This window comes from Falco biarmicus, chromosome 9 (genome assembly GCF_023638135.1).
Source record: "Falco biarmicus isolate bFalBia1 chromosome 9, bFalBia1.pri, whole genome shotgun sequence".
Lineage (NCBI taxonomy): Eukaryota > Metazoa > Chordata > Aves > Falconiformes > Falconidae > Falco > Falco biarmicus.
Window position 1 is genome coordinate 40382222 of NC_079296.1, and position 27467 is coordinate 40409688.

General features: G+C 40.9%; 1 protein-coding gene across 3 annotated transcripts in view; it reads left to right on the plus strand.

The window, feature by feature from the left end:
* The first annotated feature begins 10419 nt into the window (after positions 1 to 10419).
* Positions 10420 to 27467, plus strand: part of RHOBTB1 (Rho related BTB domain containing 1) — a 54729-nt gene continuing 37681 nt past the window's right edge. Inside the window, exons 1-2 of one of the 3 annotated variants that reach the window (XM_056352046.1) lie at positions 10420 to 10693; positions 14814 to 14912. The gene's annotated coding sequence lies outside the window, so the exon portion shown is untranslated. The remainder of the gene's footprint in view (positions 10694 to 14813; positions 14913 to 27467) is intronic. The other 2 variants (XM_056352045.1, XM_056352047.1) reach the window with 2 other exon arrangements.

A 27467-nucleotide genomic window follows, 5' to 3' on the forward strand; every position in this document is an offset into this window, starting at 1 on the left:
TCATAAGCCTCCCCTTCACCTTCCTCCTCCCTTTTCTTCTCCCTGACTGTCAACTCTTTTGACTGAGTATCATATCACTGGGATTGATTGCACAAGAGTCACCTGAATGCAAGTTAAAATGTTTAACCTTCCATTCACCCACACACTCTGAGACACATGGCCTTCTTCAAACAGTCACGCTACGATTTGCAGGTAGGGAAAAAGTGAACAGTGAGGCAGCAAAGTAAGTACAGGGATTAAAATGAAGTGAACTGAAATGTTGCATATATGCAGGCATTGCTAAACAGCAAAGTCTCTATTTGTGACACACTTTATTTTACCTTCAACCCACAGTGACTTTATCACACCTCATTTGTAAAGTCTGGGTATGAATTCTTACAAACCCAATGTATTTCATTTACTCATATTGGTAAATCTTTCCCTAAGGAAGCTGTCCTGCTAAATCTGTTAGGGCTAAGACAATGCCTGTAATTGTGCATCAGCAGAAATAAAGGCCCTAAACATGGGCCAGTTATTCCCACAGAACATGGACAGGAGATCAGCACCACACATACCCAGAAAGCCTATGCTGCTCCAGAACCAAAAGCAGTGTAACCACATCAGCACAAGACAGCATATGAGCCAATGGCAATTTGAGTTTATGGCAATACCCTTGTTGATACCTAAACTACTTGGCAGGCTGCTGCTGCATTATACCAGGGGACAAAAAAACCCTAAATGGGCTTTAGCTCAGAAGCCTCAATCCACCACACAGCAGAGAAGTAAGACACAGCATATTTTATGGACCAATCTAGTAAGACAAGAACTCCTTAAAATACAATCACACTTATGGCATGACACTTTCTTTATATGCACACACCCGGTCCCATCCTAGTATCTAGCCAATTTCTGCCAATGAATATCCCAACTGTGGGGAAAGTTTTGGTCATGGTGCAGACACCATCATTTCCCCAGAAGATGCAAACCTGAAATTGGATCTTCCTCAGCTCTACTACTCGCAGAACTATTTGTAATTCTAGAGACATAAACTAGACAAGGTGCCCTGGCAGATCCACCAAAGTGCTCACTTACTTCCTTTCCTGATAGCCTTCTAGTTGCAAAAACTGCAGCTCTGTTCTCCAGGCATGTGATACAGCAACTACTGAAAACATTGAGTTTATCAAAGATACTCATTCCAGATACAAAATCCGCATGATGCAGAATTTCTCAGATTTCCACCAGTTTGTGCCATGGGCTTTTTCACTTTCATTGCCTCATTCTGCCACTAAAGACTAGATATGGATTCATATTATTCTTACTATCCTGTTAGCAGTGCTCTTTGCTTTTAATTCCCAGCAGGATCAATTATCAATGAATAATTAACAAAAGTGCTTGAAAGCTCAGAAATACAGCCTAAGAACTAAAATGTTTTCAGATGAATGCATGTGCTTTATTAATCAATTTCAAAGTGGCCAATCACAAGCTACTTCTAGTTCTTTTTCTAATGGCCCAGATTAATACCAAAATACAAATGCCCTTGCCAAATAATTCAGAAAGCCAATCATGTCACTGAGGCTACAGGTTTTTTTACCTCAGAGATAACTTCAGCCTAAGAAATTAAAAAGTCATATATTTTCCAGAAAACAAACCCAAAATTTAAAAATAACCTGTCTTTTAACTATGGACTTTGTCAAGTTTTTCCACTGTATTTTCTGTTCTTGGGAACCACAATATGTAACAGTGCAAGTGATGTGATAAAGCAGATGACAGGACAGATTGCCATGTTATCTTTCAAAGAACTAAAACAGATTCAGGGTTCTATAGTAGAAGTGCTGACATTGATTTCCTATCTATGACTTGCTAGGGTAGGTCCTTGCAACTAATTTGCTACCAGTAGCATGGTCTATGACCTGCTAATGAGTAGTCTTAAAATAAGAAGTGCTAGTCTGTACTAGGTAGGGAAAGTGCAAGTTGCTACACTACTGTGAGTTCAAATCCCTTTTGATAGAACTGAATCTTGTGCCCTGTAGGCTTTGCTGGTGATTGTAGTATCGGGGTTGCCAGGCCCTTCCTCCCTGAAGCTGGGAGTCTGATTAAGATCCACTGACAGCCTTAAAACCCCTCTGGCCTTGTGTCTCAGAAGTTTCCTTTAGGGAAACCGGGAATAACTGAGGGTTATGCAGATAACTTGTTACAACTTCTCTTAGCAACTCTATTTGCTGTCATCTAAACCAGCAGGACTCTTCTTTTGGAGTCCTCAGTAGAGCAAAGATATGGTCCTGTTGGAGCAGGTCCAGAGGAGAACCACAAAAAATATCAGAGGGATGGAACACCTCTCCTATGAGGAAAGACAGAGAGTTCAGATTGTTCAGCCTGGAGAAGAGAAGGCTCCAAGCAGACCTTAATGTGGCCTGCCAATACTTAGAGGGGGCTTATAAGAAAGATAGGGACAGGCTTTTTAGTAGGGCCTGTAGCGATAGGACAAGGGGTAATGGTTTTAAACTAAAAGAGGGTAGATTTAGACTAGATATAAGGAAGAATTTTTTTACAATGAGTGTGGTGAAACACTGGAACAGGTTTCCCAGAGAGGCGGTAGATGCCCCATCCCTGGAAACGTTCAAGGGCAGGCTGGATGGGGCTCTGAGCAACCTGATCTAGCTGAAGATGTCCCTGCTCATGGCAGGGGGGATTGGACTAGATGACATTTAAAGTTCCCTTCCAACCCAAACTATTCTGTGATTCTATTATTATTTTGCTGTTTCAGTATTTGTGGCGAGATTTAATTCTTCAGTTTCCCCTGTATCTTCTGTGTATTGGCTAGTAGATACGTGTACAGTCCCAACTGAATAAAATGGTGCATACTTGTGTGGAGAAACGCATCCATTGATCCTTTTTAGTGCTAGTGGATTGTATTAACCCTAACCACTGACGAGTTCCAGGGTACAAATAGTGAGTCACATCACAAATGTTGTTCTGCATTTTCAGAAGATGCAAATACTGTCAAGAAGTTTTTTTTGAAGTTGTCAAGAAGTTTTCAAAATACAGGCTGGTGAGACATTAGGAAATAATCCTATCGTCAGTTAAATGTCAGTTAAATGGCAACACTTGTGCTTAGGGGTCTACTGGGCAAGGAATAGAGAAATTAAAGGTGGTCTTCATAATAACTATAATTGAAGAGGCAAAAATATCACAGAAATTTATTACTGAATTTGTAGTATCTTTAAAAGAAAACCAAAATAGTTCATAGTTTCTGAACTATATAGAAATACAAATATAATATTCAAAAGTTCATTTAATAATTAATACCTGTTTTAAGCATGTAATGAACAAAAAAGTATTATCAATAATTATAAAAATAATGGCTGAATCAAAATATTAAGTATTTATGAACATGCATATTAACTTTTTACAAACTGTTGAAAGTTTACTCTAGTGCAAGTGACTACTGCTTAAGAGCTTGTAGTCAAATGACAAGTAACAACATTGCCTACACCAACTGGTCTGCACCTTTCTCAGATTTCCAAGCATCTGAATTTTCCTGCAATATTTCAAACTACTATTCTTCAAACACTCTGGTGTTTCCTGAAAGTTCTAGCTGAGCAGCAATCAATACCTAGAAACACTGACAGAGCTTTGACAGTGATTGATCTCATTAAGGACAATGGAAAACTTTCTTGAGTTTAGTGACATATGCTCAGTCTGAAAAGAGTAAGTAGTTGGTAAGAAAACCCAAGAGGCTGCTAAAATTTTCTATCTGAAAATTTCTTCATTCTTTTTCTTTTTTAATCTACAAGTACAGTATGCAATGTTTACAGGCACTAGTTATGTATTCAGAAAACAACCTTTCTATGGCATAGAGACAAGACATACAGACCTCCATCCCAAGTCAAATACTTGGGCTCCAATACTCCACAGATAAAATACTAGTTTGGCTTTATTTAACTATTTCCATTAAGATGTAAATCTGAAAAATTGAAAATAATGCACAGTTTTCCCTTTCTTTTTCTCCGTATTTTCAAATTTTCTTATCTTTTCAATGGGTTTATTTAAATGTATATATATTTTCAATGTTTCTCCTGTTGGAAAATGTTTTGTCATACAATCATAACTCCTCCTTCTTGATCCTCCTTTGCTCTACAGCTCCACAAACAATTAAAATCCAGACCATTTAGAGGCATTCATCTGATTTAACATCTTGCCAGAACAAAGACATCAGAATCTGAATCCAGACACAAGGACTGTTTGCTGAAACTGCCATTGTAGCAGACCTGTCTTATTTGCAGTGAGGCAACTCTGGTCTCCACTGCTCATAGCCTGGTGATATACTGCAATGTGATTTCTCAACCAAAAGCTTCTGTTATGGTCTTATAAGCTAATGGCAAATTCCAACTGCACATGCAGCAAAGAAGGCCTACTCAACACTCAGGTTCTCTGCCTTCTCAGAGATGGCTTTGTGCTGTGTTGGGTTTGGCTTCTGAGGAACCTCAATGCTTACAGCCCATGGCAGAAGGTAGTACACAAACCTGAGGTTTGGTTTGGGGCCTTTCTGAAAGCAAAAATTTGTGTTGAGAAGTTTTATATAAACACGTACATTTTACTTTAGCTGATAAATGGGAGACAGAATAAAGAAGTGAAAACACTAAGTAGATTAAACAGCATGAAGAAGTAATATTTATGACTAAATTTGCTTTTATGGACTGTAGCCTATTAACAGGTCTGGAAAAGAATGTTTAAACAGGGTTCAAACACTCAACAACTGTACACAATTACTGTAACATATTGTACCAGAGAACCATCAAAACTTCCAGGGTTGCAATTTCAGACATGTGTACATCCAATTTTGCACGCACATCAGAATCTGAGATATCAGAAGGCACTGTTTTTCCTGTAATTATACAGACTGGCTTGTTTTGGCCAAAGTCCTTTGGTACTGTGAGCGGTATTTGTGAGGCTAGAAACAAAGTCATAGTTCATATCCTTAATGTCTTGTTCTAACTTATGAACAGGATAAATGGGGGGTGGGAGGGAGCAAGCACGGCAGCTCTAGTATGTGCTCCAGTGTTCTTTTACAGCAATGAGCATTTGAACTAACAGATACAGTCACTAGAAAAATTGTACTTACATGAGAGTGATGCTTATGAGAGACTCCCACACGTACTACACAAGAAGAGTTTGGTCCTAGATGGTAAGGGCTGGAGATAGTGTGCTTATTCTTATCTTCCTCACTGGTTCCAGACTTCAAGATCAGGAGGGAAGGCACACAAAACAATTTGACATTTGAATTGTGCTAAACCTAGGAAGGGAGATAAAATTGTATTTTTTTCTCAGAAACTGCTGGTCACCAGAAGAATTTGTGCCTGCAAACAAGTAATTTGATTAAATGCAATGTACATTTTCAGCTAAACAGCATTTAACTCACAATGGTCCTGCTCTCCATTAGTTACCTCTGATCACTTATGCTTTCCAAAGTAGAGTAAAACTGTGCTGTTCTAGCTTGGTCGTATTTCACATTCACTGTGTGGTGAAAGGTTACGGTGAAAGGTTGCTGAGGACTAAGTCTAGGTAGTATCTCAGGCCTTGATTTGTTATACAGAGGATTTGCTAGGAATGCAGCTACATTGGTGCAAATCCTCTGTATTGGCAGAGTAAACAGCCACACACACTATGCATTATTGCAATCTACCTTGTTTCAAGCAGGGATTAAATTCTGCAACTCAGGCTAGGCAGAGGAAGACTCTATGGACACAGTCCTTCTACCAAATGTTGCAGGAACACACAGCCCCACACAAACGGAGGGACTTTGTCCCTTCTTCCCCATAGCAAATCCATTGCTAAACTCTGTAGTTACAGTGTAGAAAAAGGAAAAGATAGGAATTTTGGTCAGTTATTGCTTTGCCTCAGTTTTACATCTGAACACGAGCATGGATAAGCTTCAGACAGTTTAACATTCTACATTATGATTCCTTTTTGCCTGGATCAATTTTGTTTAATTTTAAAGTCATATAAGCTTTCCTTGCTGAATTTTGTGTTTTCCGAAAGACTAGCTGCACGTGGCTAAATGTATTCCCTGACTATGTTTAATGAAACTGTGGAAATTATTGAGGGAAAAGGTTTGACTTCTCTATCCTCCTTCCATAGCACTATTGCTCTTTCCAGTGTTCTTTGGAGTGTATTCTTCACAGGTTTGTCCAACCTGGTTATAACCTTTTTATTTAAAAAGAAGAAGCTGTATTAGGACACCATTTTGAGTGATGCTGGATGATCAGAAACTGTCCATCAAAGCAAAGTTAACAAAGGGTTTTCTGTTAGAACCTATAGATCTCATGAACCCTACTGTCATTTCACTCCTACTATTTCTGAGCCCCCAAAGCAATAGCAGATTCAGGTAGGTTTGTCAAAATTAGGAATGGATTCCCTCTGCATGAATTTTGCATATTATAGATTTGGCATTTCCACAACCTAACTATTATTTCTGCTCAGGCTAAAATATTTCACAGTTACAACAACCTGTCAGTGAAATCCTTTCTCTCTCATGTAGTGTCCAAGCCAGAATCATCACCCAGACAAACCTCCACCAGCCTTACATAAAAGATTTGTCTAGTACAAACACTACATGGTGTACAATCACAGTGATGATTGCTTCAGTGTTTAGACTATTATTTTTATAACGGCCTATAAAGATGATGTAAACCTTCAGCAAAAGGTTATAGGAAGCTTTCTAACATTTTTTTCAGCTGTTGCTCTGCTCACAACTCCCACTAAACTATGTACAGTGTTTTAGGTGTGGGCTTGCCAAAACCTCATAGGAAAGAACTAAAATCTCTCACTACTCTGGAATGATTTGTTGTATTACAGCTTAAAGCCATAATAAGGCCTTCTTCTAAGAAAGGCTCTAAAAGCCCTCAGTAGCTGTGATTCTGATGTCTCTTAGGACAAAGAAGCAGCCATAAGGCCAGTACTATCTTTGCCAGACAGAGATGTGGAGAACAGGAGTTCCACCTGTCCTAACACCAAATGGCCGGGAATAGGAATGTAAGCCAGAGGTGGCCACAGCCTGCTGGAGGCTGTGGGCAGAGTCATAGAATACTGAGCCATGGAATGCCACTATCTGAAGCCTGTTCCTGTCCAACATGGCAGTAAAGGGCTACAGCGACCACAGCCATAACCTTAAGACAATAGCAAGTAAAATATTACAAACACCTATTCGTGACAACGGAGGGGAAAATATTAAAAACATCTCAATAATTTGTAGCATAATAAGCCACTGGCTTCCAGGCCTATCTGGAAAGGCCAGGGACCTGCTCATTACCACCTCCCATATGACCTCCCTTGTCACCACAGTGCAGTTAGCTGAACTGAGTACACAAACACTCCCTATTCCAGCACAGCACAAAGGCCTACATTCTATTAACTGTCAGTGACACCTAATGCTTTGAGGCACTGTTTGAAAACAGGCGCTAGGACTTTCAGAACGTTCAGGCAGTCTAGTCGCGTATGTTTAGTGGGTACTGAAGGGGACAAATGCGCCAACCATCACAAAATGTATTTTGCATCACTTTTCTGGAGAACAAAAACCTCTCCCAAATCTATTATCCTTTAAGAACTTAGATATATAATGGAAGACATGAGTCATCTGGAGCTACTATAGTAAGAATAATGTAACTGCAGCTCAGGTGCAGCAATGAAAAGGCTCACAACCATAAATATTTTTGTTGCCACAGTACCTTCTGTGAATGGGGAGCAAGGTAATCACAGTCTTGACATCATGACTGGTATCAGTCTGTCTTATGACTAGTTTCAAGAGATATTGTCACAAAAGTTAAACAACTGTCAGCCAACAATTATTCTCAACAGCAAATTTTTTAAAAAATGCTTTGGAATCCATTCTGGGAAACCTAGAACATACACAGCTTCTCTTCATCTATTCCATGTGCACTCTGAAGGATAACATCACACTCTCCATCTCTGCTTAGAGCTTCAACACCTGCAATTTTGCACAAAAAGAAGCTGTGTCTTAAAGGCAAAAAGAATTTGCTTGCAAAAATCAATAAGGACAATAAATCAAAGTTCATGAAGACGGAGCAAGTTGCTGTAAAGACCATTAGCTTTCTATACTACCGCCCAACTAATTTAAGGATGAAACAGAATAGTCATACTTTAAAAAGCAGATGACATACAAATACTTGCTTTTTCTGAATTAAACACGCAGTCTTAGTATCCAAGGCATAGTTTTTGTGTAACAAAAATATCCTAGACCCAGTAACTACAGGGCAACGAAGATACAGGAAATCCTGCCTTTGCTGGCATGAGAAAGTAACTGAATGGGACTATCCTCAGCCTAGCAAAGTTTCTTCCCTGATAGCATCGAGAAGCTTCCTTGTGCTGGACCCTGTCTGGGATTAAACATGGGAGTTCAATTTCCAAAACTGTCAGTCAGGAACCTTTCACACATCCTAAATTTATTTTGAAGTACTAAAGGAAACATCAAATAGAAGCAAGTCACTCAATGTTCACAAAATGCAGCTGATTTAAAGCAAACTATATAACCTGTTGCGTGGGTTGACTTTTATCTCATGTGGGTTTAGTTAGCAGAGCTGAAAATGTTAGCCAATACAAGGTCTGAGGCTGTCTCCTGCACAGATGCAGATGATAACCTTGTGAGCTCAGCTGTCTGCTCCAATCGCCTTGCAAATGATAGTGTGTTTCCAGCACGTTACAGGAATTTAGACAGTTTGTTTGTACTAATTGAAATTGCACAACTATGTGCTTCTGCACGCAAATGCTGTGGAAGCACTGGGGAGGCTTCCTCATTGAGGCTTTAAATGCGAGTTGCCAGAACTCTGAATAAACTCTTCCCAAACAAAATAATCCTTCCGTTCCTCAGGGGTAACTATGGCCCAGCAATCTTTCTTTGCCCTTGGTACCACACATGGGACAAAGGTCATTCTCTTTCAGGATTTATTCAAAATCTTAAAATTCAGCCAAGTTGTTAACACTTCTTTTTGTTCCCTTAATGAGGGGCTCACAATACCAAGTGTCATTTATTTTAAAGGCCCAGCTCCTGGAATCCTGTGATTATCCTCCCACATTTCTTTTACAAAGTTAAGGCAGAGGGTATGCCCATGCTTGACAGTACTCTAAAGTGATGACTGATGTGCTGAAGGCAGTCTGTCCACAGCAGCATGGAGTTCCACACGGGCTAATTCACCCTGCTGCACAGTTCAGCATATTGATATGGTATGTATTGACACACTATGCACGTATACAACAGTATGGATACAGTACACAGCAAGTAAACCTCAAGGCCTTTGTGACTCCACAGGAAAGTATATGAAATAAAAATCATCATCAGAAGAAATAAAATTCAACGAACCCCACTTTTGTTCTGGTTTTCATGATCTGGGGGCTAGGTTCATTAGTTCTAAACAGGATGCCTGATCTCCGCCACTCAAATAGGACAGCATTTTGACATCTCCTGCTGTCTTTAGGCCCTGTATCACTGTTTCTTTAGCCTGGAAGAGCTGTGTTGTCAGAAACTCGCCATAACCAACATTAAATGTCGCTGCTGAGTGACATGAAGCACTGGCAAGTGTACCAAAGCTGAGTGCCTGGCCTCCATAGTCCTCCAAACTCCTGAACCCACAAACAGAAAGACCCAGGGTGGGAAATCGAGTCCAAGACATCCAGAAAACAGAGAATCCCTGTAATACCTGGCTACAGGGCCATTCCTCAAACTTTACTTAAGCATTTCAGCAATATGCTCTACAACCCTTTTACATACTGTACGGTGCTGGATTACTTATGACTTCCCACTACTGTTCTCTTTAAAGACTTCTGTCAGCGTATTATTGATGCAGAGGTCAGACACCCTGAGGGCAATGTAAATGGGAAAGCATCCTGGCAGGAAAACAAAACTCAATGTTGCTTTTTAGCAACAATTCAGCACGAAAATTCTTTGTAGGGAAACTGTGGTGAACAGTGCAGTGTGATTTTACTCAGCTGACAGAAATGTTGAACACAGAAGCATGCACGCTCTATAGAGGCACACAGACCCTGATCCCGCAGTCGGATTCAGCATTCTGTAACGCATGTGCTTACACAGAGCACGGGTGTCCTTGCTTGGCACAGCGAAGGGGGGACAGGGCACCCCCTCGCTGCGGGGACGGCCCAGCCCAGCCCGGCCCCGCCGGCACGGCCGCTCCCCTCACAGGGCCTCGCAGGATTTCCTGAGCCGGCAGCCCCTCAATTCCTGGAAGCGATTTCTCCCGCGGGCAGGAAGGACGGCCCGAGGGGGCGCCGAGCCCGGCGGGGGGCGCTGCCACAGCCGCTCCGGCCCGGCAGGAGACGTCGCACCTCACCTGAAGGGCGGTGCGCGGCACCACAGAGCGCAGCACCGCCCCGCCCCCTCCTCCCCCCCCGCCCCCGCTTCCCGCCGCCGCCGCGCGCGGCTGTAACGGCCGTAACGGCACCGCGTGCTCGAGCGTGCTCACGTGACGGCCCGGCGCAGCCCGCCCCGGGGGGCTGGTTGGCTGGCTGGGGCGCGCCGGCCGCTCCGCTCCCCGCCGGCCGGGCAGGGCCGGGCAGGGCAGGGCGGGACGCGCCGCGCCGCAGAGCAGAGCGCCGCCGGGGAGGCGGGCCGCGCCGGGCAGAGCGCTGCGGGCGGCGGCGGCTGGCGCGTCTACCCAGTCCTCGGCGGGTCCCGCGCCGCGCTCAGGTGAGACGCGCGGCCCCGCGGGGCGGGCGGGCGCCGCTGCCGGACTCTGCCCGAGTCTCTCCGGGGCGCTGGCCGGGCCGGGGGCGTCGGGACGCGGGTGACGCCAGCGGGGCTGCGGTCGGCCGGGGCGGGAGCTCCGCTGGAGCCGAGGCGGGCGGGAAGCTGCCGGGGCAGAAGGAGCGGCGGGCGGCTGTGGCACCGCGGGGTGGGGACGGCGCTGACCCCCTGCGAGGGCAGGTCCGGACCGCAGCCCCCGGCTCCCCCGGGCCGCTGAGCGGGGCCGCCGCCCCCTGCCCCAGGGCACGGCCGGCACCTGCCGGGCCCGCTCGGGCGCCGCCGGTGCGGCTAAAACCGCTGCCAGCTCGCGGGGCTGTGGAGGCGGTCCTGCTGCAACGCTGCTGAGCCGCTAAATACCGTTAGGTGTATGTGTCGTTTCTCTGGTTGAACGCGGTGTAAATAGTGTGTAAATATCCCAGCACACTGCACCAGGTAGGACTTCTACTTGTTCGTTCAGAGGACTTCTTCATACGATTTATTCTGGCTCTTTGAAAACTTGACAGACATAACTCAAATCTGTTCGTAATTCTCCTTCTGGATATTGGTCTGGCACATTCGCCATAAAAATTAAACTTTCCTCTCCTATAGATTCTCCAGGCGCTTTCTGAATGTGCTTTGTTTGAAAAGCAATTTAATGAATTAACGTAGCATGCACAAAGATAACTTGAGCTGACGTACTAGCAAAGTAACATCTATCGCATGAGCAAAAATGGAATATTCCTGCCCTGAGGTTCCTTTTTAATCTTAAATTATTAATGGGTCTCTGCATTACATGAATGAAATTTGCAATTGGTACAGAGAGCAAATGCACGTAGAAAACCGGATACAAGAGGAGCTGGTTGTGAGGAAGGACGTATCCCCAAAAAGGCTGGCAGGAGGAGGAAGGAAGAGAGCACCTTCTGTTCTCTTGGGGACCTCTGGGGGAGAAGCAGTGGGCCATACCCAGTCCATCTCTTTTGCAGCTCTCAAAAAAGAGGTGTGAGAAAAGGGCAAAACTTTTCCCTACCTGGGGAGTGTAGGAAAGTCCAGCTTTAGTACATACGTTTTTGTTTAGCAGCTGTTTAACTGAGTTCTTGTGGGTGCTCCTGAGGTAGGGTTTGTGGCAATCATAGTATCCTATCTTCTTTTAGAATCTGATTGTCAACTTCACACCAAATGCCATTTGTACTTAGTTAAATAAAGGTACTTACATCACATGTCATAACTTACTTTTGTCTGTGTAATCAATGCAGGAAAAAATGTCTTTTATCTCCAAGGGAGACCCTAGAAAAAGCCCACTTACCTAAACTGAAGTAGGAAGGGCAAAACACTTGCATTTATTATGGCTTCTGGAACATAAATGTTTGAAAATACGTTGAGAGGAAATGTTGGTTTCGTAATCAATGGGAAGTAAAATTTCTACTGTCTGTTCAACCATGTAATGTACAGTAAGTGAGGTGTGTCATAGTAAAGATTACAGCAGCGAGCTAAGGTTCTCCTCTTCCTTTTACCTGAACTTCCAGTATCTCAACTTTTAAAGGCAGAAGTTTGAAGTAAGACCATATTAAATAAAGCAGAAACATCGTGCTTGTAAGCAGTTACTTTTCTTCCGTGTAATCACTCAAGAGTTTGTTGAAGAGATTTTGGGCAGATATATTGAAAATGTGTGATGTTACAGAAGTACAAAACCAATACATAGAGATGATAGACTAGTAAAAGGCAGCTCTTAAGGAGGCTGAGAGGATATATTTCTGCAATATTGTTAGTTTGGTAATAATCTTAAAAAAACTAAAGAAACTGTGGGAGAAAAAGATACCGGATCAACTTAGGCTACTGAACAACCCAAAGGTGAAGCTAGCGTGGATTTGAGGAGAAAACTGAGCTGAATTTTCCTTGAGTTTTCTGTGCTGTCATTGTGTTAGAGGAGTGACTTGTCCATAGCAGAAGAGTCTCCTAGGCCACATCATACATGACCTGTTGGCTCCAAGAAGCCATCCAGGGACCTGAGCATTCCACACGGTCTCATCTGCATTCCTTCTGGGCCTGGTTTGCTCTGCGGTTGTATCACCTGCCAACCTGCAGCAACAACCACCTGCTCCTCCCCTTTCCATCAGTTTAAGGGAAGTTCCCCGTTTTGGAGAACTAAACCATATAAGCATATCCCTCACTGAATTACTCTTTGTTCCAGCTGGCTTTAGTTTCCCTTGGCTTATGGTGACCTTACTGCATGTCCTGCAGGCAGCACTATAGTGCACTTGCTATTGTGGATGAGCACTAGTCCAGGTAATGCCTGCCTGGGCGAGGAGCCGGATGGGAGAGAGAAGGAATGGCACTGCCATGGCCACTACTGGTGCTCTCTGTTGCAGGCGTGCAGAGCGAGTCACATAAAGCCAGCTCGCTCTTCTTGGCTGTAAGTGCCTCAAGACTAAGATAAGGAAGTTGCACGTAAGGTTTAGCTGCTCTATTCTGAGTGCAGGTCATCATAGAAATAGAAGATCTGCTTCCGCTACCATAGTAGGGAAGATGTTTATAGCTAGAGGTAGTAATCAGGCAGCACAATGCTAATTAAGATTAGAACCTTTCTTTTGTGGTCCCATCCACAAAACCAGAAAGCAGAAGTGAGATTAAGGGACAGGGGGATGGAAGCCAGAAACTGTTTTTCTGTTAGGTGGAACTTTTATGCTTTAGTAATGATGAAAATCAGGTTAAACTACATTTCTGTCTGCTTACACCTTTCAAACAACTGGTCTGACTTTACAGCATAATAATTAAAAAAAGTCTTAGCAAGCAGGAGAGTCTCAGTGTGGCCTTTAATAGAACAATACTGTAAATAATGATTTCTGAAAAAGAAATATGATTGAGCTGGTGGAAGGGCTTTGCATGTCTGTTTGAGAGTGAGAAATTTCCCAATGTATCTGTGGATGCCTTATCTGTAGATTTTAAGGAGGGCAATGGAAAGAAGGGCTGGTTGAAATGTATGATATCTCAGTGAAATAAAACCAGACAAAGCACTGAGTTTATGATCAGATAAATCAGATCCTTTTTTTTTTTTTTTCTCAAAAAAAGGGTAGTTTGAAAGAAGCTGCAAATAACTTATCATCTGCCACCCACAAAGCCTATTCAACAAAAGTGTAATGAGGTGCTACCTCATTTTTTCTGTTCTCCCTCACTGTTTACTTGTGCAGGGTATCTACAGAAGGTGGGACTTTTTGTGAGAAACTAACTTTAGTCCTAAATTCAACTCTGAAATGTTGCGGATAAGGATCAAGAAGTGCCTAGAAAAGCTAAGAAGGCTACTAGTCTCTTCAGCTGAAGAATTTGCATTTCACTTCTACTTTTCAAGCTGGCATGAAACCTCTGAAAGCTACTTGTATCTTTGAGCATTGCTTTTAGGGCAGTGTCTGAGGTGAAATCAATGTTGCTTCCACCTTAGGTTCCTGGAAAACTTCAGCCTTGCTCCTGGATGACAACCAAGCCACAATAGTACAGACATTTACCAAACCTAATGAAGCATTTTTATAATTAATTTCATTTGAGACAAAGGTAGAAGCAACGCAGAAGTCCCAATACACATAGCATCAAGCTGTCAGCTAGTAGTTTAGTCTTGTCACCTTCTTGAAATTGGGCAAAATACCCCTCCTCAGAGTCTGTTAGGTAACCTATGAAGACCTGGTTAATTGTGATACAGCAGTGTTTCAGTGTTTGGTTCTGACACATAAGGTTATTGATTATTATTTAAGTGTAAATACAGAGGGGAAAATATTCAAGAACATGCTTTTTTTAACAGAGCTGTGTCAGTCTCCAGTTATGCTCAAAAGCTCATCTAATTACCCATTACTTCAGTGCACTGGAGTGAACAGTTGGTATTTTAGTTCAGATACTCAATTTACCTGTTTAAAACTTTGAAAGACTGTTTTATTTACCAAGCAGGCTTGTTTTAAAATATAAAATGGATCATAAGAGATGTTTTTGCTATTGGATGTGTTGTAATTTTAGGTTTAAAATGGTGAGATTTATTTTGTCTCTCTTTTTCTGTTTTTTTTTTTTTTTTCCTTTTTTTCTTTTTCTCTCCTTTCCCCTTCAGGAGTGCCACAATAAGAGAAAGATTTGAAATATCTTTATTGGAATTCTGCTTTTGATCAACCTGTTAAAAATGGATATGAACATTATTTTCTCCTGTGAGGTAAGTATTCCTGGGGAGAAATTAAGAAAGAAAGAAGGGGGGGCTGGGGGAGGGGGGACAGGGGGGACACTGGACAGGACACCCAAATAAAAAAAGAGGAAAAAAAAAAAAACCAACCCAGGTTCGTTTCACTTGTTGTTGTCTGTCACCACTGCTGCTCTGTCTAGCAGCTTTTGGTCAGGAATTTTAAAGTTTTAGCTTATGTGACTTGGAGAACCTTGTACTGAAGGTCTTAATTGAAAAGTCCTAGAATTAATACTTTCATTTACAGGATTAGTCATCTTTGTTCTGATATTCCAGTAGATAAAAGCAACTGTATAAAGGATCTGCATTGTTGCAGAGTTGTAAAGGGTGGCTTCTGCACATAGTAGCTTTTGACCCAATGTTAAGCTTTTCTTCAAAGCATCAAAGAAACGGAAGCTGCTAAGTCTCATTTTCAAGAGTGAATACTTACACAGACTAACTGCAGATACAGGAAATGAGTGAGATCCTGGGGTGAAGAAAGAATTTGTACCACAAATACGCAGGTACTCTTTCATGCAACCAGGCAGCTTTCTCTGTTCTTGTTCGGTGCAGACTACAGACAAGGTTGGGCTGTTGCCAGCCTGAATTACAGGTGCTTATTAATAATGCTTTTACTGAGTCCCACATCCAGATTTTCATGGGTTCATATAGTAAGCATGTACGTTAGTAAAATAAAACACATTGGTTTATTTTTAAATAAATAAATTCTATAAAACACGGGAAAATTCGGGTTGTAGGGAACCTCGGGAGGTCAATGTAGTCCAGCCCCCTGCTCAAATTTTTGAGTAGTCAATGAAATTAGGTCGCTTTCACCCATTAATCTTCCCAGTCTGTTATATGTTCAGAAGCATTAACTAAAGGTGGATTCATATCTTGCCATATGTATTAAATGGATGCTATAATCAGATAGGAACATAACATGCTACTAAAATCTGTCAAAATAGGAAAATATTTTGAGACAGGATTGTACAAGAATGGTCTGCTTCTCTGAACAAAGGAAACAATCTTTGATTTATTAATTTCTTGCAATTACAAATGAAATCTCTACAGGTCATGCAACACAGTGACATGCTGCCAATATTTTCAAGACTGGTTCCCTGCAAGAGTGACCCCTTCCCAGGCATCTCTAGGGAATCTATTTATTTACTTCCTCATGTAAGCAAAATTGCTTTCTCATAATCAAGGGAAGGGAAGTGAACACATTGCTTATCCTGCCTGATACATGTTACTGAGACGTTTCCTCTGAAGTATAAATATTTGTTCATGGGAAAACATAGTGACAATGTGAATAAAAATAAGCGTCATGTCAGGAAGCTTAGGGAGCAATCTCTCCCCTGGGATTTCAAAGTAAACACAAACCAAATGTTCCCCCCCATCATTATGTACTACCAAACAGAATGTTTCATGAGCCCTAGGAATAACTTCTTCAGTGTTTCGGCCGTGGAGGGTCATGTGTAGAAGGAGTTAATGCTGTTGGTAGAAAGGGATTTCAGCATTCACAGCCTCATAGGAGGGTCACTGAAGTGAAGAGACACTTGGTTTACTTTGGATTTATGCTTATCTCAATGTGCTTTGAATTGATCCCTCAAAATTGGTAATTTTATAGCTTTAATAGTTACATTAGTAATTTAATGAGCCCTCTCCAGCACATTATCAAAGACAAGCATATACTTTGTGAATAAAAATAGAAGTCATTTTATAGGTAATGCAGTTCCTGAAAGCCAGTATATAATATTACATGTATGCAAGTTGTGATGCTATGAATTATTTAATATGCACCGAGTGATCTCAGCATCACAAAGGCAAATGGCATATTAAGGCAAATGACACACCTAAGAACCCCAATATCTCTTCACCTCTGCTCCCAGCATCAAGTCTCACTTCCCAGCCTGATTTTCTTTCTTTAAATGACTTTGAGTAACATGCACAGCTTATGTAATTAAGTTACAGAATAATGTTCTTGGAAACTTGCTGTTTCCACACTGGTTTGTTTCTTCTGTGATCGGGTCTCGCTTCTTGAAGAGAACATATCTGTAGGTCTGGACAAAAGTTAACTTGCTGTCATGTGCTTGAGTAGGAAAATGCTGCATCTGTGGAAGGCTTGTCTTTGTAGAGGTGCTATTTGCTCCTTAATATCCCAGTCACGGCTTATTTGCTTATGGGCTTCTGTGTCACTTGAGGCATTATGAGACAAGTAGTAGTAAATTTAGCTCTCTGGTTAAAGAAGCTACTGCTCTCTCGGAGATTACTTTCTCCACAGTCAGTGGAATAAAATAGGTACATGTGTGTTGGCCACTGCAACGCAGAGTCTGGCAATTTAATTTTGCTGGCAATTCAGATAGTTAAATGCAAAGTTCTGGACTGTGCAAAGTCAACAGAATTGTGTGTGTGAAACAGTAACCTTGAGTAGAATCAAATGTAGTAGAGCAAATTTAAAATTTTAAAACTGCTTGAGCTGTTTTTTACAATTGCTTGCTTATGATTGCTTGTGACTACAGATTAGAAAACTGGGGGGGACTGCTGTGCCTCCGTGGTTGGGGTGTGGGGGGAGGGGGCAGCGTTGCTGTTTGCTTTTAATTTTTGTAATTAAATTTATGTTTCTAGCACTGTCTATCACAGAGTGTTGAAATCCTGTACTAAGCATGTTTCTAACTTCATCATGAGATTTCCTGTGCTTTTGACAAAGGAGAATGATTCTTGCAACACCTGTGCAGAATCTGTAAACAATTCTTTGTCATTGTTAGGTGGGAAATGAAGAAAGCGATGATGTAGCCCTGAAAAGCCCATTCAGGGAGCTTAAGCAAAAAGAAATCCAAGTTGTGATATAAAAGCAGTGCTGTCACCCCAGAGCATCCTCTTGCCAACTGGAATTTCCTGTCTCTCACTTATGGAAGCAAGGGCCTAGCACTCTCGAGATTTGCAGCAATAAAAACATACTTAGTACGGTAACAGCACCTGAACTTTACATACTTGCTTGTTTTCACTGCTTTGTCAGTGGTGAAATGTGCTTCTACATGGGGTTTTAAATGGGCAGGAGTTCCAATAATTGTCCTGACCAACGTGTACCATTTACACCTGAGATAGATACACGTGTTGTTGCCCTTATGACTATCCATGTTTCGGTTCTTGATTTATTGCTATTGCTTAAAACCTGAAGTACTTAAATTTGTCTCTTCTATTTCAGGTACGTGTTTTCATTTGCACTTATGCAGATTATTGGTCACTAAACAAAGAACATTTCAAAAAATACTTCCCAGTCTTCTAAGGAAAATACTGGTGGGTCAGGCTTTTCTTGAGGCAATGCAACTGTCTCCACTGGAATTTCTGCAGGGGTGAATTTGGTTCTTTTATCCTCCTTTCTTTGTGTGTTTGCAACAGTGGTTCCCACTGGCAACACTATAAATAAGGAATTCTCAGCTTTCTCTTACAATAATAGTATAGTAGTATTTTAGCTGTAGTTCTGAATTTCAGCCAGAAGCCTATTGTAAAAAATAAGTGCTGTTCACCCATTTTAAATTGGAATTGTGGAGGAATGTTTGTCTTCCCTAACAGATACAGTTTAACAAAATTTTGTAGGCAGTTGCTTCTGTAAATAATTCACTTTTCCCTGCAAAAGTATTTTGGAGATGATGTGGGAGGTATTCAGTTCATTTGAGGCTCTATAATGCTACAAAATGCACCCTGCTTTAGCACTTTTGCCAATATGTATGGGAGCAAATGAGATTAATACCTTTGTAGCAGATCTCCTCTACCCTTACCTGGGAAAAGGACTTCTTGCCTGACTCAGAAAAGACTGTAAAGGGTTCTTTAAAAATAAAAAGCTGCATGCCTTGCTACTGTATTGAAAAAGAAAAAAAAACCAGTAGATTTCATGATACTTTGGCAATATAACTTCCAAGCAATGAGTGTATGAGAAATGTCAAGGCACTGGAATACTTTTTATTAAAGCTCCCTGAATGCCTGATTAAGTTCAAACCACTCCTGGTGGTTCTAGCTTGTTTTTAATTTTACAAAGGTAAATTCTACTGCTGGCATATTTAAATGCTGCAGTTATCTGTTTACATATGTGTAGTTGGGAAGTGATGTCTATTTCTCCATACTTTGCAAATCACACAGTATACATAGTAGCTTGGATCCTTTAAGGTCTGTGTCTTTTGCAAAATCTCTATTTCAAGCCTGTAATAATGATACTTTGACAGCTCCTGGGGGTAGTATGTTCCACACCCTCTGTAGAAACTGCAAATATGTGCAAGAAATATGTGCTTTCATGATTGATGGCTTTTGGATGGTAGCATTAAAAAAAAATAGAATCCTTTTTGGTCGCTATTCCTAATAAACATAATTTGGGAAAGTCTCATCAAGCATCCTGCAGTGAAACATGCAAACTGTCTTCATTCTCTGTTTCTTAGACCTAGAATCACTTGTGTGCATTCCTTTTCAATTTCTGCAATTACCATTATCCTTAAGCTACATGGTTTTGCTAAGAATTTATAGAAATTGTTTTAGGGGGAGAAGGTTGTCCATCAGAACACACCATGGTAATATTCTTTCTGCATATGATCAAAGCCCTTGACTCTGTGGGAAAACAGTAAAGTGACAACTAGATTTGCTTAAACGATTCTATAATTCTGTAAGTGGTAAGACAAGAGGAAATGGCCTCAAGTTGCACCAAGGGAAGTTTAGAATGGGTATTAGGAAAAAAATCTTCACAGAAAGGGTTGTCAAGCATTGGAACAGGCTGCCCGGGGAAGTGGTGGAGCCACTATCCCTGGAGATATTTAAAAGACATGTAGATGAGGTGTTTAGGGACATGGTTTAGTGGTGGGCTTGGCAGTGCTGGATTAATGGCTGGACTTGATGATCTTAAAGGTCTTTTCCAACCTAAATGATTCTATGGTTCTATATTGAAGGAAACTACTAAAATATATGAGCAGTGTTTGGACAGTGGAAACCTTGTGTTGGTATAATCCAGTCTAACTCACTGAATTTAAGTTTGTCTTGCAAAAGTGCAGTCTTTGCAAGGCAATATGTGCTAGTGTAACTAAATCATGTCATTAAACATGACTAAATGTAAATGGTTGCAAAAGGCGCATGATCTTACCCTGGAAATGCTTTCTCTTTCAAAAAAAAAATGGTTCAAAAGTAGAGAATATGCAGAATATAATAGAAGTTTCAGACTTAGAATTTGGAACTTGAGTGACTAAAGCCACAGTGTTGCTATTGTGCAAAATCATACTATTAAAAATAAATGAAGAATTGCACTGTAATCTTGGGGGAGGGGTGTGTGTGCATATGGAATTTGTAAGCCGAACCAGTACATTCTTTGAACAGTGTAGTGGAAAAAATATTAAAGTGATAGGTGTTTCATTCTGTACTGTTTGGTTTCAGCTGCTTTAAGTTATATATCTTCATCTTTCCAAGACAAGCATGTGGCAACTAGTTCTATGGACTTTTTCTTCATGAATTAGCACCTGAATTGAAACATGGAGAAGTCAGCGGAAACTTTAGCCATCATTTTTAGTAGGATTTATATCAGGCTTTTAAACCATAACTGGGGTCTTTCACATCTAGCTAACTATGGGACAGAGGTGCAGGAGAGTAAGTTGTCGTTAATAAGGCTGTTTCTCAAAGATTAGTGGTGATGAGATTAAGCTGCCCTTGATTCTACTGTTTAATCCTGCTCTGTTGGTTTGACACCCTATAAAGATCAGAATATGGATGTTGGCTGCTGTTCTTGTATATAAGCAGTGATTCAGAGACCAACAATACTAGCCTTTGGCAACTGTGAAAAAGAAGATAAAATCCACTTTTCTTCTCTTCCCCTCACCACCCCTACCCTACTCCTTCCAGTTCCTGTAATTAAAGATCTGTGTAAAAGACTTGTCCTCGTGATAACTTAATAGCACCAGTATAAGCAATTCAGAGCAGTAGTGGCATGTGATTGTAGAGATCTCTATGTATTGCTCCTGTAGAATTCATGCAGTCTTTGACCAGTATTTCAGCTCCTAGAATTTGGTCTACAATTTGTATCCTTCTGCATGTAAGATACTAGTTTTTCATACATTAGGTGATTTTTACAAACCTTGAAGGGCAGGGAGAGCATTTACAATGCTTTAAAGAATGAGAGCTGATCCATTTATATATGGCTTTTAAAGCTCAATACCTCGGATCGAGATGAGAAGCAAAGACTTTTTTTGCCATTGAAAACCTTCTTTTATAGTATAAAAGGATTCCAAGATATCACTGTCTCTTTGAATCTCGGTGCTTGGGCAGAAGTGCATTTTGTCTGATCTACGTAGAGGAGGGACAGAGACAGACAGCTACCCAGAAGGTCAGACAGACAGAAAATCTTCCCCAGCTGATGTTTTTTCCCCAGCTGATGTTTGCTGTGACTCTCATTCATTTCACAAAGAAGTTCTTTTCATTCCATTAATGTCTGGTTAAATAGCAGAAACGTTTTAAGAAACTCTGAACAGTTAAGTAGATGTCAGCACTACAGGTGAGATAATTGGATAACATAGTGCAGACATGAAGTCAGTTCTCCAAGGTGAGGATTTTCTCCTGGGATTAACATTTCATATACGTGTGAACCTTGTCCTGTGGCACGGTAATAAAGAGTTATTTGGGGCTGAAAATATGTTTCTGGTATGTCCCAATTTGTGAACAGAGGCAGTAGCTAGGTACAGAATTGTCAAGACATCAGAATAATTCTCATATTAGTCCAACTGCTGTGTTAAACATAACATTACCCTTAATTTTGGTTAGTGAGCTTCATAAAATGTAACGCTCCAATAGATTGAGTGAAAACCTTTGATTTTGAAGATTAATCTCCTGTACCTTGAAAAACCCCTTAAATGCTGGAAATAGCCGATAAAGCAGGCATGCTTTGGATAGTTGGGAAAAAATCTTATGACACTTTGCAATCACTTCCAGTTTCATTCCCTTGCCAAACAGAAAAATGGCACACATTCAAGAAGAAATCCTACTAGCCAGTTCCTCCCATTTAGCTTCTTTTTGGAACTGTTCTTATAAGCTGATTAAATCTTTCTTACCACATTGTAGTTCTGAGGATCTAGCAGCAGGGAATATGGCAAATACAAGCTGTTGTGAACTTGTTACCACTGAAAAAATTTACATATCTAATACAAAACTGTGCTGTCCAACAAATTCATGCAGCCTTGTCCTCTCTGGGTTGTGAATGCAGTGAGCCATAGCTCTGCCACTGCTTCCCTTGGGACAACCTTACATAACAGTTCAGCTGTTTCTCTTGCTGTTCTTCATATTAAGCCAAAATTTTATTTTGCTTAATTGTATCCTGGTATGCCTAACTTTGCAAACTGGGACTATTCAAGTGGATCCACTCCCTTTTAAGACCAGCCTAAGGAGCCTCTCGGAAGGGAAGTGCAGCCCTGAAGGCAGTAATAGAGTTTTCTAAGGTTTCATGAGAGAGACTCTGGCAGCGCGAGTGAGCTAGCTGAGACATACCTGACTCAGCAGAGTGCCCTCCCAGCAGCAAAGGCTGGCCACATACTGGGCTGCGTTGGCATGAGTGTGGCGAGGAGGTCAGCGGCAGTGGTTATTCCCCTCTACTCAGCGCTTGTGAGGGCTGCATCTGAAGTACTGTCTCCAGTTTCAATAGAGACTGACTGGCTGAATAGAGTGCAATGGATGGCCACGCATACAGTTAGGGGACTGAAACACAAGATGTACACAGAGACACCGAGGGAGCTGTTTATGTGGCCGGGAGAAGAGAAGGCTAAGAGGCCGTCTAATTACTATCTCAGGTACCTAATGAGGAGTTATAGGGGAAACTAGACTCTTCTCACAGCTGCAAAAAAGGACAAGAGGCAGCAGTCACAAGTAGCATCAAGGTTCTCACTGGGTGGGTGTAAAGAAAAACATTTCATAGTGAGTAGCTGAGCAATGGAACAGACTGTGGACTTACCATCCTTGACCTGATCGGGCTTTGAAGTTAGCTGTGTGTTGCAGAGGAGGTTGGACTAGGTGACGTGCAGGGTCCCCTTCCCACCTAAACTGTGAATTCTCATGTGGGATGAGGTGGGGACAGCAGGGTCTTATAATTTGCAGGTTAAATATGGAAGCGAGGGAAGGCACAAGTCAACATCCTGCATGTGATTAGACTGAAAACTAAAGCATTGTTGAAATATAACCCTCTGCAAAAATGGTAGGTATCTAGTTTTTATTCCAAATTATAAGTATTGGTGTTTTCCTTCTCTAGGTAGTCCCTTTCTTTTTTACCCAGCTGTTTAAAATGTATGCATAAATTAAACATTTTATATCTCTCTGCTAGTGAAAAAAGAATGTGGAAATGCAATTCATAAGGGAGACAACTGGTGCTGTATATCATTCATAGAATGCTCTAATAAAATCTGTGCACTGCAGGCTTCTTAAGTGGTGATGGTCTTGCACTATATTTAGCATTCAGTGAATAACTGAAAAAAACCCTAACAAATAAATGCATAGTGGTCTATGTTAGTGTCTAATGCATGCAGTGAACATAATATTATATGTGTTACATGAAAAGGGATGCAACTGGCCTAATCAGTTTCACAGTGGACTGAGAATAGATGTTGACATCACTAAAGAGAAGTACTTTATGTCTAATGTTAAACCCCATCCTTATTACACCAAAGAGAAACTAAGACTGTGTACAATATAGAACAGTTTTAAAAGAAAGCTAATTGTGAATGCATAAGCATTTGGCATAGGTACCTTACAGTTCTGAATGCAAACCCACTGATACAAAAATTGTATTGACAGGAAATGAATTTTATTTCAATGTGTATAGAATATGCATTTACATAGTTCTTTTGATACATATCTTTGTGTATTTTTAATGGATAAAATCTAATGAAGTATATATTAATCCATTACAGAACTAGTTAGAAATTATTTTGATCTGCCCACATAATTAAAGCCTCTAAGCCTAATTGTGGGGGAAAAGTAGACTTCAATGACAGGAGCTGGATAATTCTGATATTTTAATTCACATGCTGCCAGTTGGCTGAGGCTACACATCACATACAACGGGTGGATGGGTGGTGAAGTCCATAACTGAAGTACCACATGTCTCATTTTGGTTGCACATCATTCATTCATGTTCTTTTGTATTGTTGAAATGGTTTCATGGACTGTAGAGAGCACCTTCTGTCCCTGTGAGATTGCCATGTGCCTATACAGGATAATTTGACTGACTTTGGTTTACTTAATTCCTTGTGCATTTACATTTACTTCCGCTAAAAATCTTTTAATCCTAACATGCTCTTAAAGTCCCCTAATATGAAGGGCCCCTGCATTCCAGGATAAGGGAGAGAAGAACTCTAATTTGTTCTGTACTATTGTTTCAGTTTTGGACTTTCCCACGTGTCCTCTGCAATGTCAGATCTGTCCTGTCATCACACACTCAAGCCTGGTCCTGTAACTGTCCATGTTGACTGTTGTCAGTGTGTGTAACTTGTCTTAGGAAACTGCCTTCGTGCTTGGGTGTTACTACCTAAAGCAGAAGGGAAATAATCTCAGTTGTCCTGAATTAAAAGCTTGAGTGGGTCCTCAGAGGGAGCAAGGGGCCACAACACTAGATTTTTTTTTATTTTTTTTTTTTTTTAAGCAGGCATCTGTGATAGACCCTACCTAGACCTCTAGTACCAAACCCCATGCTTCCATGGCCTTGAGTGTGTGTGGGTCTGGGATGTAGACTTTCTCAGAAGGCTGGTAAACAGTAACATAAAAGCTAAACCCCAGGCTTCCCATGCTTAGATTACCATTCTTCTGCAGATACAGCAAACTTAGATTATGATGGAGTGGTAAGAAGCATTGGCTAGTCCATTTCCTCCTCTTGCAGAAGTTTTGACAAAGAAGCTGAAGTAAGTACATATAGTTCCCTCTTCCTACAGCTCCTGTTATCCTTGACTGGTATTTTCCCAACCTATCTACTCCTGAGCCTTTCTCTGGTGTCTCAGGAGTGCAGAGGATGGAAAGGCCTGAGGGCACTGAGCTTCAGCGTTTCTGAGCTGGTAGACAGTTCCCTAAGGAGTTCTGCTAACACTGCATGTTGGAGCAGCCTCTGAAGTTATACTAGCTCTCCAGATCCAGGAGCAGAAATGTTATTTGTAAATTCAGTTACGTTTTATGTACAACTGATGTTCTCTCCTGATGTTTTTTAATCATCTGAGAAATCTATTCTCAAAAACAAAAGGTTAAATTAGTCCTAGAGTAACAAATAAGATGTTGGAGCATATGGGAATGTACCTTTACATTTTCACTTCCAAATGTGTTTTGTGATTTAGCAAAACAGAAATAATTCTAAGTACAATTCTCCATGGGTGTGAATGCATTTTTAGATTTTTGTTATATTGCGTTTTATCCAGTTTTTCTCCAAGTTGTGTGACAGTGTTTAAAGCACATAATGGAGATGCAATGACGGGGCACTCTTGGCAGGCCATAATCATGTTTTGGAAAGCTGTTTAGACTTGGCAAAAGCAGACTGTAGTTAAATGCTAGCACGGTCCAATGCCATGTCCTTTAGGATTACTCGCAAAGATGGAACTCACTTCCTTCTCCCTTCCTCTAGCTGTTATACTTCCTGAAAACAAACAAATAAAAAAGAAAAATCCAATGTGGCTACCTGGAATAGTTAAGCATCTAATTGGGTAAAGCTTTACCACTCATAAATTTTTAATGCTTATGCAAAGTCAGTGGGAATACTTGTGGTTTATTACTATGCTTTCTTGTATCAGAGCCTAGAAACTGTCAGTTGCTCTACACCTTATTAGAGATCCATTCCAGACACTTCTCAAGGTATGTCACTCAAGTTTATGGTCAAAACTCAATTGTTTGTTGAAAAGTTTGGGAAAATGTAAATACAATGCAATAGGAATATGTGTCAGAGAACAGAGAGCTTCTGACTGCCCTGGGGTTTTATTTTATACTTTGCTGGAAAAGCTGCAGTCTGAATTTTGTAAGAAGTTATACATTTGTGGTGGGAAGGCACTAAATAGTAAAAGTTGCTGTAGACAGTCATTAAAATGGAAACTACATAGTAGCATGTAGCTGTTTCCACAGCTGCAGAGGCCTCCAGGCTCTGGGTACCCTTTGATGAAACAGAAAAAAAAGAGAAACTTGAAACCTTTTCTTTATCCTCATCAAAAACTAAGCCTTGTTTCTCTTTTTCCCATTTTAACCACCTGACTAATCTTTCTTGTTGCTAAATTTACTGTTGTGCACTAAAAATAACACTTCTCCCTTCTTCCCGCCCTATTCCTTTACTCCTGTAGAAAAGCTCTGTAACAAGCTTGCAAGCAGATCTAAAAGTCTTGGAGTTTTGGGTTTGTTTTGGTTTGGTTTTTTGTGTTTTGGTGTTGGGTTTTGTTTTGGTTTAGTTTTTATTGTAGTCCAATACTTCTTGAGTTTGTATCAGAGCATGTCTGGTTGCTTTATACCAGTTTTCTGCCACGTGATGCTAATTTACCTTTTCTGACAACAACATTCACTCAGTTTGCATCAGTGATAGTCTGGGTATGTTTAAATAGTGACATGGGGTTCCAGCTCTGTCATTTGTCTTCAGAAAGTGACCATTTAGACTGTAGAAAAAAGGTACCAATAAGGAATTAAGACCTGCCATACTGAAACAGTCCAATAAAAGGAATACCCTTTTTATCGCTCTGACACTTTTTTATCACCTTGCTTTGCTCAGCCCTCTGAACCAAGTGGGATGAACCTGGGCCCTATTGCTTTCCTAAAAGTCATATGTCCTAGAAACAGGTGAATACACAGGGATTGTTGTTCTGGCATAGAATGAAAATTTTTAGCCCTTTTTTTGTGGAAGAAACAGTAGTTCATGTAGAGCTTGAAACTTAAAAAATAGAAGGTAATTACACTATAAATTTTAAATCTGTTGACATCTTTTTTTACTTTTTGTTGCCTGCATTACCAATTTGATATTTCTTTGATTGCAAGCAGATGCTGAGAGGTTTTTTTTCAGTTTCTAATCCATTTGTCTTTACCATCCAAACTCTGTGCAGTTAGGAAAGTAACAATATTTGCAGTGATGCACGTTGTTCTTCTGCACCCAGTTGGCCTCCTGTGATACGAAGTCACAATCTGTAATTTGCTCTGACATAGATGTACTCAATTGAAAATTGTTTCAGTCTGACCTGGTTAATGTAAATTTGGCTTCTGGGTATTTCAAAAATGTAAGTAATTGACTATAACCAAATGCAGTTGGATGCTGTTAACCTGTTACTGGAAGTGGTGTTTTTGGAACAACTTTATAACATGCTTTCCAAAAAATGACTGTAGTATTGCTGCAAGACTGTGCAATATGTGAGTCCAGGTAGCTGTAAGAGAATATTTTCTTTCCAACAGTCACAATGATGTCAAAAATGTTCCCGAGCTGCAGCAGTTGTGCCTGTGCCCCTCAATGGTGATTTACATTTTTGTTGGTGGCAAGTGGGGTACTGAAGAGCTGGAGAGCAGTGTTTTAGCAGGGAACCTGGGCTGAGCTGTGAGTGC